This window comes from Sorex araneus, chromosome X (assembly GCF_027595985.1).
Source record: "Sorex araneus isolate mSorAra2 chromosome X, mSorAra2.pri, whole genome shotgun sequence".
NCBI lineage: Eukaryota > Metazoa > Chordata > Mammalia > Eulipotyphla > Soricidae > Sorex > Sorex araneus.
In genome coordinates this window covers 276650955-276666534 of record NC_073313.1, presented here as the reverse complement: position 1 = coordinate 276666534, position 15580 = coordinate 276650955, and the positions used below count along the sequence as shown (strand labels likewise).

Sequence of the window (15580 nt, the reverse complement as noted above, 5' to 3'; positions counted from 1 at the left end):
TAATGTTATAATAAAATAATTATGGATCACATAAGTGGCCACTTACTAAGCTGCATATTGCTAAGTGCCTCTATAATGATCTCACTTGGTCTCAAGAAATCTGGGAGACAAGCCCCCGTCCCATTTGACAGATGGGAACATCATGCCTCTTAGACTTTCCTAAATTACCCGGGGTCATCTTAAAGCTTGATCAAAGTCTCGCTAGAACCTGTGTCTTTAGCCAATATTCGAAACTGAGGTTTTAGACTTTTTCAGGTGTTACAGAGTGAGGATTTTTCCAAGTCCCAAGAAGTCTAGAACGAGCTTGTTTGCTGGATTAAAGAACCTTTATCATCCTGCACAGCTGCCCAGCCTGGAGGCAGTGGTCTCAGCATACTGAAGAGCCCTGAACCTGGGTCCCAGCGAGGTTTTTAAGCATTCTTATCCTAACCTGCCTGGCTCCATCAATCAATTTTCTCATTAGCTAAAGCAAGGAGCACAATTTCAGTCTGGAAACCAGCAGGCATGCAGTTAGCGTTGATCTTTTGATTTTTCTGGCAGCTGGGGAGAGCGTTGCATGACACTCTGCAGGTTGTCTCCAGGGCACCTTGGCCTTGGAGAATCTCACCCTGCTTCCCTGCTATCTCTTACCAATCACCTGCTTTTTTGCTAACTTTGAGTCACTTCATCACACAGTAAGATGGGTTACAAAGAGGAAAATAAGAGACATATTTTGAGACTAAAAATAACCATTCACATTTGTTTTGCCATGCTGACTGGTTTACTCTGAGGAATGACTTTTTATTTTATTTTATCTTTCACTTTTCATAATTAAATCACCGTCAGCTACAGTTACAAAATGGTCATGTTAGAATTTCAGTCATATAATGTTCAAACACCTGTCACCCCACCAGTGTACATTTTCCACCACCAATGTCCCAGTATCCTCCTTGTCCCCCCCCTTGCCCTGCCTCTATGGCAAACAATTTCCCTCTTACTTTCTCTCTACTATGGGTCGTATGGTTTGCAGTACAGATACTGAGAGGCCATCATGTTTGGTCCTTTATCTACTTCCAGCACACATCTCCCATCCTGAGCATCCCTCCAACCATCTTGACTTACGGTCCCTTCTTATCCCAGCTGCCTTCTCCCCAGCTCATGAGGCAGGCTTCCAACCGTGGAGCAATCTTCCTTGCCCTTGTTTCTACCATCCTGGGGTGTTAGTCGCATATTATGATATTTTATATTCCACAAATGAGTGCAGTCATTCTGTCTGTCTCTTTCTGACTCATTTCACTTAGCATGATATTCTCCATGACTTGTAAGCAAATTTCATGACTTCATCTTTCCTAATGGCTACATAGTGAAGAGCCACTTTTTATCATGCACATACAAAGCACAAAGGATTTTACATTTGCAGGAAGGAGAACAGTAACGTTGTTCAAAGACCTACATTCGGCATGCCAGTAATAATGCTTCTGTGTCTGCGAGGCACTTCCTGTAATTCGAAGTTTATGGTGTCAGTCAGCTGAGAAGCAGAGCTGTCCAGATATTTGACAGATATTTTCAGCTAGAAAATCTCATAACTGAGATTTAAATCCATATTTTTTCAGCATCAAAATTTGAGCATTTCACAATATTGGACTAGCTCTGAATCAGTGGCTGTGTTCATTAGAAGCCTGGTATCAGCCTTAATTGAATATTTTGAAGACCATGATCCTGTATATATATATATATATATATATATATATATATTTGTTTTGTTTTGTTTTGTTTTAATTTGGAAGAAACATGGCTCTATCTTCTTTTACCAATTTCTTGGGAGAGTTACTTCAAATAGTATTTCTGTAAGTGATTTGTAAAAGGTAAGCAGTTAGTTGAATGGGGCATAGTATGCAGTCATTTCAAAATCCCATACCCATTCTTTTTCTGGATTGCCAGTCTGTGGTAGCTCTCTAACTTCTCTTTATGAGCCTGGACTTCCCTTTGTCACAAGCCCAGTTCAAAAGCCTTAGGGGAAAGAAATGACTTCTCCTGCCATTTCCAGCTACCCCAGTTACCAACAGAGGGCAGCACTGAGCTAATGTCAGTTTCTTCATAATTATTTAAATCATCAGTTCTTTAAAAAGGATCTTAAGATTCATTAAATATTCATGAAGGTGTCCTTCCTGGCAGTTCCTCCATTGTAGGTAATTACAGAGGGTTTAAAATATCTGACGTTGCTTGGAAGCACACAAAGCTCTGTCAGCTGCAAGCAGACAGATGATTTGTAATTTAATTAACATCCTGGCTCGTCCCTTTCCTTGTGGCAAAAAGCAGAAAAGTATTTCCTTTCATTTGTGAGTTTTGTTTGAAAAACATTCAAATGGAGCACCTGGGGAAGCTTTTCCTCTCTTGCATTACTTCTGCTGCTTACATCCTGCTCAGAATCTCAAAAATGTCTAAATGTTCTTTGGGCTAGCTGAATTGCTGATTTGGAGATTTTTCCTTATTTACTCTTTTGTTGAAGGGCAATTTCAGGTTTTGAAACTCGATTTAGCTACAGACTACTTACTAGTTCAGTGACCTTTTATGAGATTGTATTATGTCGTAAACAAATTCCAGTGTTTAGCAGTAAAATAATCAGGCAGGGTCTCTGATTCCAAGATCTCAGTTCAGTAGGTAGGTCAAAACATTTTAAGTCATCACAGCAATGAATGTAAAATGTCATAGGGTAAGTTTTATGAAAAGAGGTTCAGAGTTCTCTGAAATTCAAAAAGTAGGGAATGATATAATAGGATAACTACTTAATATGGGAAGCTAGGAGACTTCCTTCAGGAAGTTAAGAGGAAATTATATATGGCCAGCCCTGTCCTTTCTTTTCTCTTAACTACTTTCTTCCAAATGCAACCAGTCTTTAAAAAAATAAGGTTTAGAAAGTGAACAAAAAAGATGAATAGCAAAAGAGAAACTTGCAACAGCAAAAAGTACTGCTTCATGAACAGAGGAGAGAAGGCAGATAGAATAGAGAAGGGAACACTAAGAAAATGATGGCTGGAGGAATCAGTCGGGATGGGAGATGCGTGCCCAAAGTAGATAATGGAACAAACATGATGACCTCTCAGTGTCTGTGTTGCAAGTCATAATGCCCAAAAGTAGAGAGAGAGTATGGGGAATATTGTCTGCCATGGAGGCAGGGGGAGGGTGGGAAAGTGAGGGGGTATACCCGGGATATTGATGGTGGGGAATGTGCACTGGTGATCATTGTGTGATTGTAACCCAAACATGAACTATTGTAACTAACTCATGGTGATTTAATAAAATTAAAAAATAAATAAACAAAGTATTGATTCAAAATCAATGAAATGAATAGAATACAGATCCAAACAGTTCATTAACTATTTGTTAATCATCACTTGTTCTTTCTTTAATCCATCTTTTCCCGTAGAGGCGGTGACTTGTAGGAAGATGCACTTGATGTGCTAAATGGGAATTTGCTAAAACATAGAAAGGGGAAGGAAATGGAAAAGAGGGTGGCTGGCCCCAGTCTGCATTTTTTTTAGTAAACAGAATTCTGCTGAAGAAAGATTGAAGTGTATTAACATATGATTTTCCTCAACAAGATCTGAAGGCTGGCTGAGTTGAGGTGAGATTGGCCCTACTGTGGAGGTTAAATACAGAGTCTTGAGAAGAAGTAAACCTCTTCATTTCTTCGTCATTAATTTTTCAAATGTTTTTTTCTTTAGTCTTTTGGTTTTATCCATTTTCTGAACTATATTCACTTCTTTCTGAGAGATCAGCTCTATCTTTGCAAGTCTATTATTCATTTTATTTCCTTTCTGGGGCTGGAGAGATAGCACAGCAGGTAGGGCGTTTGCCTTGCACGCGGTCAACCAGTGTTCAATTCCCAGAATCCCATATGGTCACCCAAGCACCGCCAGGAGTAATTCCTGAGTGCATGAGCCAAGAGTAACCCCTGTGCATCGCTGGGTGTGACCCTCCAAAAAATATGAAATTATTTCCTTTCTGGCCTCATATATCATAAAAGATGTGAGCCTTCTTCATCATGATTTTTTTTTTTAATTCAGTACCTCATACTTGTAACATTAGTCAGTGAGTGTGGTCTGTTGGAGACCTGGCGGTGTGGTTATGGAAAGTTAATTATTTATTTACTTTGTACTTGCTTCATGTTTCTGTAAATCTGAAATATCCGAACACTTAAAAAAGACACACTATTCATTGATGTTATATAAGTACTACTTTTCTTTTTTCAATTTTTTTCAAAAAGTTGTTCACAACAATGAACATTCAATATTTTGACACCAGTTTCACCACTATTATACCTTCCCTCCACCATTGTTTTGAATTTACTCACCACTACTCAAACCTGCTGAACAAGCAGATGCTAGATAATTTATTTGTATTGTTTTCAATGAATAGCATAAGATGCCACTCCTAGAATTCTAAAATTTTAGATAATTAGGGTCTGGAGAAATCTTTGCAGTAAGCTGCTTGGTTCCGAGATTCTTTTGTGTGTCTCTCAAGTGCTATTTTTCAAGAGTACACAGCTTGCATGTAGCTGAACCCAGTTCAATTCCTGGCTTCACAAGTGTTTTCCCAGGCACTGCCAGAAGTGGTGCCTGAGCACAAAGCCATGAGTAATACTTGAGCACTATGGGTGTGACTCAATTGCCATATCCCCCCCACAAACAAACAAGAAAACAAGTTTTCTGAGTCTCCCCATCTTTGAATCTCTCTTCTTTTTCTCTCTTTCATCAGAACGGTGCCTAAAACACAAACATCAGTAACTTTGTAAACCACAGTTCTTAAAAATAAAAAGACTAATGGGGCTAGAGCAATAGCACAGCGGGCAGAGTATTTGCCTTCCTTGCACGTGGCCAACCTGGGTTCGATTCCCAGCATCCCATATGGTCCCCTGAGCACCACCAGGAGTAATTGCTGAGTGCATGAGCCAGGAGGAACCCCTGTGCATCGATGGTGTGACCCAAAAAAGCAAAAAAAAAAAAAAAAAAAGACTAGTGCCTACTCTTGGTGTAAGGGAAAAACAGCATAACACTTTTTCATGCTGATAGAAATATGGACCCTATATTAAGCCTTGACACATCTAAGACTTCTCCCTCAGTGTCTTGCACTGGACTGGTGCAGGACCATCGGGACCATTTCCCCAACGAGGCTGAAAAGTCTCTGGCAAAGGATCCAATGGGTGCAGGTGGCAAAATTTAAATTATGAGTAACTCAGGTTGGTTTTGACTCACAAGGCATCTGCAGAATTTCCTGAGCAGAATCTTCTTAGATTTCTGTAGTATATCCCCAATAGAATAGATCTATTCTACCATAAAGGCTTAGACCTTGTAGAATAGAAGATCTGTCTTCCTTGTCCTGAACACTTCTTTTTTTTTTTTCTGGGTCACACCCAGCGATGCTCAGGGGCCTGACTCTGCACTCAAGAATTACTCCTGGCAGTGCTTGGGGGACCATGTGGGATACCGGGGATTGAACCCAGGTTGGCAGCATGCAAGGCAAATGAGCTACTCACTGTACTATTGCTCCAGCCCCCTGAGCACTTTTTTTTTGCCCTAATTACTAGAGATTTTTTATTTTGGAGTCCATTACAAGAGATAATACTTAAAAGAGGAAAAGAGGGAGACACAGATTTTATAACAGATTCTCTTTTCGAAATGCCCTCTTCATAAAAACAATAAAGAACCAGCAGGTGTAACCCCAACTGCATCTGTTCTAGTAAACAGCTAATTCAAGAGCACCTCTCAGAGCTGTTTAGTCTCCTTGAGAGATTCTGCTCAACAATTGCCTAAGAATTCTTCATACCTGAAGGTGAAGTTGGTCATTTCGTTTCTTTCAGTCCTACCAGCCTAGAGGAATTAAGATTCTATTCTGTTCTCTGTTCTAATCCTGGTTTTCAATTTACCAGGTGTGTAAGCTTGGTAAGAATTTTTAAAAATTTGAGATTCAGATGGGGAGAATAATGGATTTGGGGTTGTTCAGGCTGATAAATGTGAGGTCCTGCTCACCTGTGTGGATCACCTGTGTCCTGCTCATCCTGTCAGCCTCATGAAGACAGTCATCACGCTGCATGTGTGATGTGCTTGGCCTACATGATGTAAAAGTTGCTTCCTACCCCTCCTGCCCCCCATCTTTTAGACTGAGCTGAGTAATAATACTCTTTGTAGGAAACATTGAGGTTCTCTTTATGCTAGGTTCCCTGTCTGGTCCTGCAGAAAACAATTCCTAGAAAAGACAAAGTAATAAAGTCGGATAACTTTTGTTTGTTTTGCTTTAAAGGGTCAGACCCAGTGAAGCTCAGGGCTTTTTCCTGGCTCTGAGCCCAGGGATTACTCTTGGTAGGGCTCAGGAGGAGGTGGAGTGGAAAATGGGATGATGAGGATGAAATCTGGTTAGCCATGTGCAAGACCTATGCCCTACACACTGTATTGCTCCGACCCCTTAAGTAGAATAATTTTATTTAGGAAAGATGATGAAGGAAAAAGAAAGAAAAATCCTATAAAGCACTGTGTCTCAGTAGGTCCACAGTTGAAAAATGCCTGGGAAGCAGTGATGCAGAGCAAAGAAGTCATGTGCCTGGAGGTGATTTGCAAAGCTGCCTCTGCTCTCTGTGCAGATAAGAGTTCCCTTTTACGGGGTTTCTGAGTGCTGGTAGTCTTCCTGCAGTCTTATCAGTGTTCTTCACTTTGTCTGACTCATCTCCTAAGAGGATCCATTCTTCAGGGTTGAGCTGGCATCCTCTGTCCAGAGCAGGAGTCTGTCATCAGGAACTCCTTCTAGCTTCTATGTCAGCATTATGGTTTCCTGAAATTCAGTGCCAAGAGCCTCCTGCCTGACTAGCCTCTTTAATTATACTTAATTTTTTCAGATGGCTATGATTCATAGAAGGCATTTATTCTGGGTATATTAGTTATTGTACCTACTACCTTTGGTTTTATATTAACATTAATGTTTCTGTTTTATCATAAATATTCATATTAATATCAGTATAAAAATTTTCATTTTGATTCAGGTAAGATTGAATAGAAACATTTAATCCACACAGAGCATCACACTATGCTATATGTAGTTATTGCTTTAAAGTCTTGTATTTGAGTATAATATGATACTTCTTACCAGTTCTTATCATTTCTTGCTTAGATATCCTTCACAGAAAAACTAGGAAGGAGAAATAATAATGGGAGGGCTACATTTGTTCAGCACTGTCACAGTATAAAGCCACGGACTCCTGAACAGTTACTGTTGACAGCAGGTATCAGGAGGCCTTTTGGCATATCTTTATCCATGACACAAGTTCTGTTCAAATCTTAATCCTGGTTCTTTAGAAGTAGACCTGAAATATATGAGTGTGTGCATTATTTATCGACAAAAGATCCCGGGAGAAATCCATAGGTGTAAGGAAAGTGCAAAGACCTCTGAAAAGTGTAGTTTAAGGCTGATCCCATTAGGCATGTCCAAGTTTAATTTGGATCCCAGTGTTTGTTTCATTTGAGCCTGTAGGATTCAGGATACCAGAAGCTTCTATATTCCAAAAAACTATTTCTATGTGGGTCTTGATTGGATGGAATGAACATCCATAGATTGGGTGAGGTGACAATAGCATTTGTTACAGTGTACTTCAAGATCTCTGTTCTGTTCCGGTAACTGGTAATTCATTTCCTCTTGCCTCCACCTCCCCTCCACAACATTGCCTTTGATGATTCTAGGATACTTATAAATTTTAATATTTTTATTTTGAGCATCTTTTAAACTAGGACTCATAAAAAGATATAGGTAAGGAACAGTTTCTGTTCTCCCTAAATAAAGTTTATATGCAGAATTTTATATACCCATCATTTTTACTTCTTTATGACAACTGAACACACATGTAAAAGAATTTAACCTGGTGTTTCCATGGTCATAAGAAATTATAAAAATTGGAGCTGAAAGAAATAAAATGGAAATGAAAAAATATAACTCAAAAGATCAAGAAATGGTTCTCTGAAGGAATAGAGACTGACCACTCCACTATAATCACAAAAAAATGAGATAATTCTAATAAATACATTAGAAATGAGAGGGGGATGTTTTAACAAATATAAAAATACAAAGTATAACAAGAAACTAGACCAACATTTTTTTTGCCACTAAATTGGAGAACTTAGACAGAATAAATGATTTTTTTTTAATTTTAGCACTGCCCAGTCTTCTGAGATTAAACCAGAAGAAAATGTGAAAAAGCTGATGGATAAATTACAAGCAAGAAAATTGAAGAAATAGTCATTTGCTCCAAAACAAAAATCCTAGGTCCAGATGGATTTTATACAACTTAGTAGTAAGATTTAGAAAATAGTCAAAGCTGATCTATTAACTATTCCCACATTCTTCCAGAAAATTTTCAAATTAGGAATTCTTTCAAACATTGCTGTAATATCCAAAACAGAGACATTACAAAAGAAAAAATGTACAGCCCAATATTCTTGACAAATAGAAAAGCAAAGATATCCGACAAAATCTAAGTGAATCATGTTTAATAATATTTTTTAAAAACAAACATCATGACAAAAATGAGTTTAACTACAGGGATGCAAGGTTGGTTGAACACATACAAATCAGTCAATCTACTATATCACATTAAAAAAAGATAAAAGTCTTAGGATCCTATTAACAGATGCAGAGAAAACCTTACCTACAATTCAAAAACCTCTTATTAAAACTCAGCAACTCTTTTTCAATTTTTAATTGATTGAAATTCTGTGGTTGACAATATGTTGAATAATATTTCTCATGCACAAAAGAACTTCAACGTAGTAAAGATAAAATACAGCAAGCCCATTGTTAACATAATATTAAAAGCAAAAACAAAAAGTGAAAATATTTTCTAAGATCAAACGCAAGAAAAGGGTTTCCATTCTCACCACTACTATTTAATACAGAATTGAAACTCTTAACCTCAGCAATCGGTAAAGGAAAACAAAGGAATTTAAATTGAAAACTAGGAAATTAATCTATAATCATTTGCAGACAAAGTAATAATATATCTAGAAAACCCTGAAGATGTCATTATTTTTAAAAAAGAAACTATTGGAAATATAAAGCAATACTGTAAAATGGCAAATTGTAAAATCAATACACAGAAATCTGTTGCATTTTTATATGTAAACATGAATTTGAAGAGAACTACTATATGATTCAGCAATTTTATTACTAGATTCTGTTCCCCTAGCATCAAAATACTAATTTAAGAGGCCAGAAATCTAGTATAGGGAGTAACTTTTGCATGCAGCCAACCTCGGTTGAATCCCCCACATCACATGTGTTTCCCAGAGAACTGGGAATCATTAAGGGAAATTCCTCAGTACAGAGTCAGGAGTAATCCTTGAGCATAAACAGGCATAGCCTCAAAACAAAAACAGAATAGCAATTTAAAAATATATATGCACATCGATATTTATTGCAGTGTTATTTACAACATCCTTGATCTGGAAATATCCCAAATATCCAATAACAGATAAGTGGGTAAAGAAATTACATATGTGTGTGTGATACACAGTTCTAAGAAAAGATGAAAGATTGCTTTTTGTTATAACTGATGGGATGAGTGGGTGTCTCACGGTAAATGTAATAAATCAAAAGGAGAAAGACAACTACCAGATGATCTAATTTACATGTGACATGTTAAAAAAAAAGTAAAAAATATACAACATATCAGTGAAAATCACCTCAGACTCAGACTCTAAGGGGCAGTAATTGAGATTAGCAAGTAGGAGTACTGATTGACTGAGAAAGACCATATTGAGTGTGAAAGGAGGATATTGATCCTTTGGTAGTAGCATATTCGAAGCATTGCACTTCAAAAACACAAATATTTGCACCCTTGTAGACCATTTTTTCTTTATTAAAAATAATTTATGACATCTCAAGGTCTGCTTCTTATTCAATTTATATTTTAAGAATAGATTCTTGAAAGGAATGATGGAAAATATACAATAACATACTTAAGAACTTTGAATACTTTGTGTCAAGTTGATGTATTTATGAGTTTATGTGTTTATCTTGAGATCATGATTTTTTGTAGTGGCTTACATTCAGCAGCAGAAATGCCTTTGTAGAGTAATAAAATAATATATATTTTATTAATTGTTCTGTTGTAATCTTTACTCCAAAGATAATTATTTTATCATATAAATACACCATATATATGGTGCATTTATATTTTATATACACATATATGTATGTACATATACATACCAGAATGGAGATAAGAGGGTGACCAAGTTCCAGATGGCACCCATCATTACAAAATTATTTTGCTCAATGAATCAACACAAAAGAGCACATGTCCATATAATATTAAGAGTTTAGATTTGTGAGTATAGAGAACTTTGAGAACACTCATAGTATCACAAAATTTTTTAAACTTTCCAGAAAAAGACAATGCAAATATGGATTAACCTTGAGGACATTACTCTCAAGTGAAATAAGTCGGTCACAAAGAGGCGAATACAATATTGTTAAAATCATATAAGAATTTACAGTAATCAACTTAATAGAAACAGAAATAATGGTGATAGCAGGCAGAGGTCAGGGAAATAGAAACTGTGGAAATTTTTAGTGGGTGTAGAATTTCAATTTTACATGATAAAAAGTTTTGGAGGTTAGTTTCACAACAAATTGCTTCTATTACTTGTCCTTTTGCTCATTGATTTGCTCAAGCGGGCACCAGTAACGTCTCCATTTGTCCCTGTCACATGCTAGTGTAGCTCAATGGTGTCTGCCCATTCCAGGAACATGAAGAGCATCAAACTTTTCATTCAGGGTCTTGATGAAATGAACATATTTAACTGTATACTTAAGATGCTGATGTATATTTTATAGTTTTTTGATTGAAAAACAAAATGCAAAGATTTGTTTATATTATTACACAATCCTCAGGTGGAAGTAGTGACACAAAGATGTTCAAAACCACAACATCCAAAAAGAGAAAGAGAGAAAGAGAGAGAGAGAAAAAGAAAGAGAGAGAGAGTGAGCGAGCAAAGGGAATGCCCTGCCACAGAGGTGGGGTGTGGGGGGATAGGGTGGGGGTGGTAGGTGGGATACTGGGATCATTGTTGGTGGAAAATAGGCAATGGTGGAGGGCTGGGTACTCAATCATTGTATGACTGAAGCACAAGCACGAAAGTTTGTAAGTCTGTAACGGTAGCCCCACAGTGATTCACAAATAAATGAATGAATAAATAAATAAATAAATAAATGGATGAATAAATAAATAAATATTCTTCCCAGGGAGGAGTGTTTGATTAAAAAAAAATGTTCAAGAGTAGAAGGGACTCAGTAGTGTTGGGGAATGACGTATCTCAGGGTTTAAAGGCTCAAGCCTCATGGTTGGTTAAACTCTGTTAGAATTATAGGCATGGGAAACAATTATTAACAGTAAATCACATAATCTCAATAAGACTTTAAAATGAATTAATTTTTTAAAATTCATAGGAGATTTAGAAGAGATCTACCAATATGACATTCACAAAGTTTCCTGGTATAGTATTTCAGATGGGAAAAATTTCAGCATAGCAGAATAACTGGGGTTTTTGTCATTGAGATCTGCTGAGACTCTGAATGAGGCAGTAGTAGGGACTGGGTTGGTGAAGATGCAATAGACTCAAAATATTCCAAGTTTAAGCAAAGACTTGGTCATTTGCTAAAGTGGCAGATGGCGGGGAATGGAAGAGAATTAAATCTGACAGACTTCTTTTCTGGCTGGGTGACTACCCAGAAAGGAGAATCTCCTTGGGAGAAAACTAGCGAAAATGCAAGAGAGAGGAGGTTTGCTGTTAAGATCACAGGCTAAACGCCAGAGACACTCAAATGGCCTTGTGAGTAATATTGCTCCACTCCCCATGACACATAAACTGATAAATGAATGTTAAGTCTGCTCTTGTTTATAAAGGAAGATTATCCTCCCAAATTATTTGTAACACTAGAAAAACAACAGCATGTTACTGTGAAACACATGGAACTGTTCCAAATTCATTGAGTTGTGTGTTTTCAACAATGTTTTTCTTCCAAACTGATATTCAGGCTTCAGATTTAGGCTTCATCTCTTTATGGGATTAGACTAATGATAGTAGAAGGGAGATTCAAATTTAAATTATCTAAATAAGATCCTAACTCCAGTGTTCATTACTTATGGCAAGTTCCTAAATTCATCAGCATGATGGTTTTCAGATATGTAACATGCTGCATCATGGGTATAAAGTATTAAATGAGATAAATAGATGAGAGTTCTTTGTAAACTGCAGTCCACAGATTTTTGGATATAGTTTTTATTTTGAGACTAATCATAAGCTTGGAAGTTGCAGAAACATTGTCTTTACCTTGAAAAGTCAAGTGATAACAATGAGTTAAGAGTAACAAAATGAATTGCCAACCATGATCAGATTATTTTAGATTGAAACTTGATATTTTTCTCATTTGTTGTTTTGTGCCATGCCCAGATGTTCTCAAGGGCTACTAGCACTGCACCAGGAATCACTTCTGTTGGACTCAGGTGACCACCTGGGGTGGCAGATATCAAACTGCAGCCAGATTTGTGCAAGGCAAACTCTTTACCCACTGTAATATCTTTCTGGCTCTTGAAGGTTAATACTTAAAAAAAAAATTTAACCTCAAAAATGATTGAGATCACAGATTATTTTTGTTTTAAGAAGACATATAATCTGATACAGATAAAATATATCTCAATGGTAAAAATATCAGAATAGATAAAATATCTCTCAATGGTAAAAATATCAGGGCATTTGGAACTGGCTAAAAATTTTTAAGCCTGAGATGGCATTAGGGTGTTGTTGTGACCCCTATTCTAATATCTCTTTGCCATTCACATGGAATTAAGTTTTTAAAAATAAAAAATCACATTGTATTAGCTGTGGTATTGATAGGAGGAAGAACTTTTTTCCTTCATTGCTAGCCAAGCCAATAGACTTGAAAGAGTGGGAGACAAAATAGAAGGCTGCAAAAGAAGTGTGAGAAAAATAGAGAGCTATAGAACAGAAACCAGGTCAGGGTGAAGCTGAATATGGGCAGAATGCCATGGGCTCCTCTTAAGAGTATTCACTCTTAGGGCTGGAGCAATAGCACAGCAGGTAGGGCGTTTACCTTGCACGCAGGCAACCCAGGTTCGAATCCCAGCATCCCATATGGTCCCCTGAGAACCGCCAGGAGTAATTCCTGAGTGCAGAGCCAGGAGTAACCCCTGTGCATCGCCAGGTGTGACCCAAAAAGCAAAAAAATAAAAAATAAAAAAAGAGTATTCACTCTTTGTCCTGACTCTTTCTGCTTCCGCCAGCTTCCCTAGCTCTCAAAGGATGGTCTTTATCAGAATAGATTTCTTTATTGTTATAAGAATATAGAAGGAAGATGGTCATGAAAAAAGGAATAAACAAAAAGAAACTTATGAAAAAGAATCATCTGAATATAAGCAAAACCTTTACATTTATTTTTAAAATTCTTTAAATGAAAAATATATCCCTAAAAAAGTGATTTTTGTCTGAGTTGAACTAAGCTACATCAATATATTTTGTCTTTGGATGTGAAAGAAAGAGATAATTGCTTTCTTTTGAGGCTAACATAAATAAAGCAGGTGATACACATTTTTTTCCATGGGATATTTGGAATTTCCAAAGGGAAATTCTTCTATTTCCCAGGGAGTTTATATCTCTCTAACCACTGAAGCTAGTTAATTTTTCTGAATGGATATATCAAAGTTCTATTCTTTTGTGCCCAACACTTTTCTTCTTCATTCTTGACCTAGAAATTTAAGCACATAGCTATTCTGGTCATTTGAAGGCTTACCTCTCAGGAAGAGGTAGAAGGTCTCAGTCTCATTTTGGAGTATACCCTTCTGTAATTCACACAGATTTTCCTTTCTAGTTGAAAGTTGAATTAGGCTGGCAGAGCTCTGAGTGGTAGTTTGAAGGGGGGGAGATAGCAAAACCAGAGTCTCAGGACTTGGGAGGGGTCTCACTGGAAGAGCATTTGCCTTGCATATGCTTCCATCCAGCACCAAGAAATCTCGAAATTGTACATTTGTTAGGTGGCACACTCAGTAATTAGGGGTCTCGCTGGAGAATGAACTCAGAGCCTTACACATGTGTGGCAGGAACTCTTAACACCAAATTACACACCTGGATACCCATACTTTTAATATATTTCTTGTTCTCTTTTTGTTTCGTTCTTTTGTCTGGCCACACTGGCTCTGTGCTTGCTCAGGGATGGCTCCTGTTGGTGCTTAGGGGGCCATAACCTCCCACGTGGTGCTGGGGATTGAACCAGGGTCATCTGCAAGCAAGGCAAGCACCCTAACCCCTGTAACTGTCTCACCAGCCCCTGAGTTTTTAAGATAGCATTATTTCCCACCCCCTACCCCCACTTTGGATACTTTTATGTTTAGCAGCTGTATACAGTAACGTAGGGAGAATATGCTATATTCCTCACGCATGAATGAACCTATTCCTGGACCACGCAGCTGCAAAGCGGCCGCGTGACACATCATCATAAAAGGAAATGTGTGTGTGTGTGTGTGTGTGTGCGTGCCTCTCAGAGAGCTTGGCAAGCTACTGAGAGTATCCTGCCCACATGGAAGAGCCTGGCAAGCTCCCCGTGGCATATTTGATATGCCAAATACAGTAACAATAACAGGTTTAATTCCCCTGACCCTGAAAAAAGCCTCCAATCGGTAAAAATGAGTAAGGAGAGGCTGCTAAAAATCTCAGGGCTGGGATGAATGGAGACATTACTGGTGCCCACTTGAGTAAATCGATGAACATCAGAATGACAGTGATACAGTGACAGTTGAAAGTTGAACATCTCTATGAACTTTCTGTAAGTTGAAATGGTGTAAGGTGAAGACTCAGTTAGCATTTATTATATGAAAATATTTTTGAGCACTTTCAAGTCCCCAAATAACCTACTAAATCATACCAGTGTATAGAAGTATATATGCATGTATATAAAAGGATATTTGTTCTTTGTACAGAATAAGTATATCTATACACCCTGTATAGGCATTTGCTAATACCACATGATACTCAGGGTATGCTGCCTTTCTAATGACACGACAAAAATGAGACAACACAGAACATAAAAGCAAAAAAGCTTCCCAAAATTGGGTGCTGGTTTTATTTTTAGTCCTTTGTCATAAAATTTTTCTCTAAAACATTCTTCTGCTTGTCACAGACAGGTGTAAACAGTTATAATGTAGCTCTTTAATAAAAGTAATGTAGCATAAACCTTTGTAAAGTCAGGGAGCGTATTTGTAAACATAGTATACTTTCTTGCAAAAGCAAGTAACACAGGGGCATGGGTCGAGGTTCTTGAGTACTATGGTGGTCATGGTGGTGAGGTGACTACGTATATGAAGACCATAAATAACAGGCTAATTGTAATACACTCCTTTCTCCCAAATCATTCATTTATTAATTATAAGAAACAAGTCATCAACAGTATCGAGGTATTCTCTCAAATCATTCATTTATTAATTATAAGAAACAAGTCATCAACAGTATTGATGGTCATTCATTTTTGCTCACCCTTTGCTTGGTTT

At 37.4% G+C, this 15580-nt stretch overlaps 1 protein-coding gene across 8 annotated transcripts in view; it reads left to right on the top strand.

Moving 5' to 3' along the window:
* Nucleotides 1-15580, top strand: part of DLG2 (discs large MAGUK scaffold protein 2) — a 1649366-nt gene that overhangs the window by 431498 nt on the left and 1202288 nt on the right. The gene's annotated exons all lie outside the window — the stretch shown is intronic.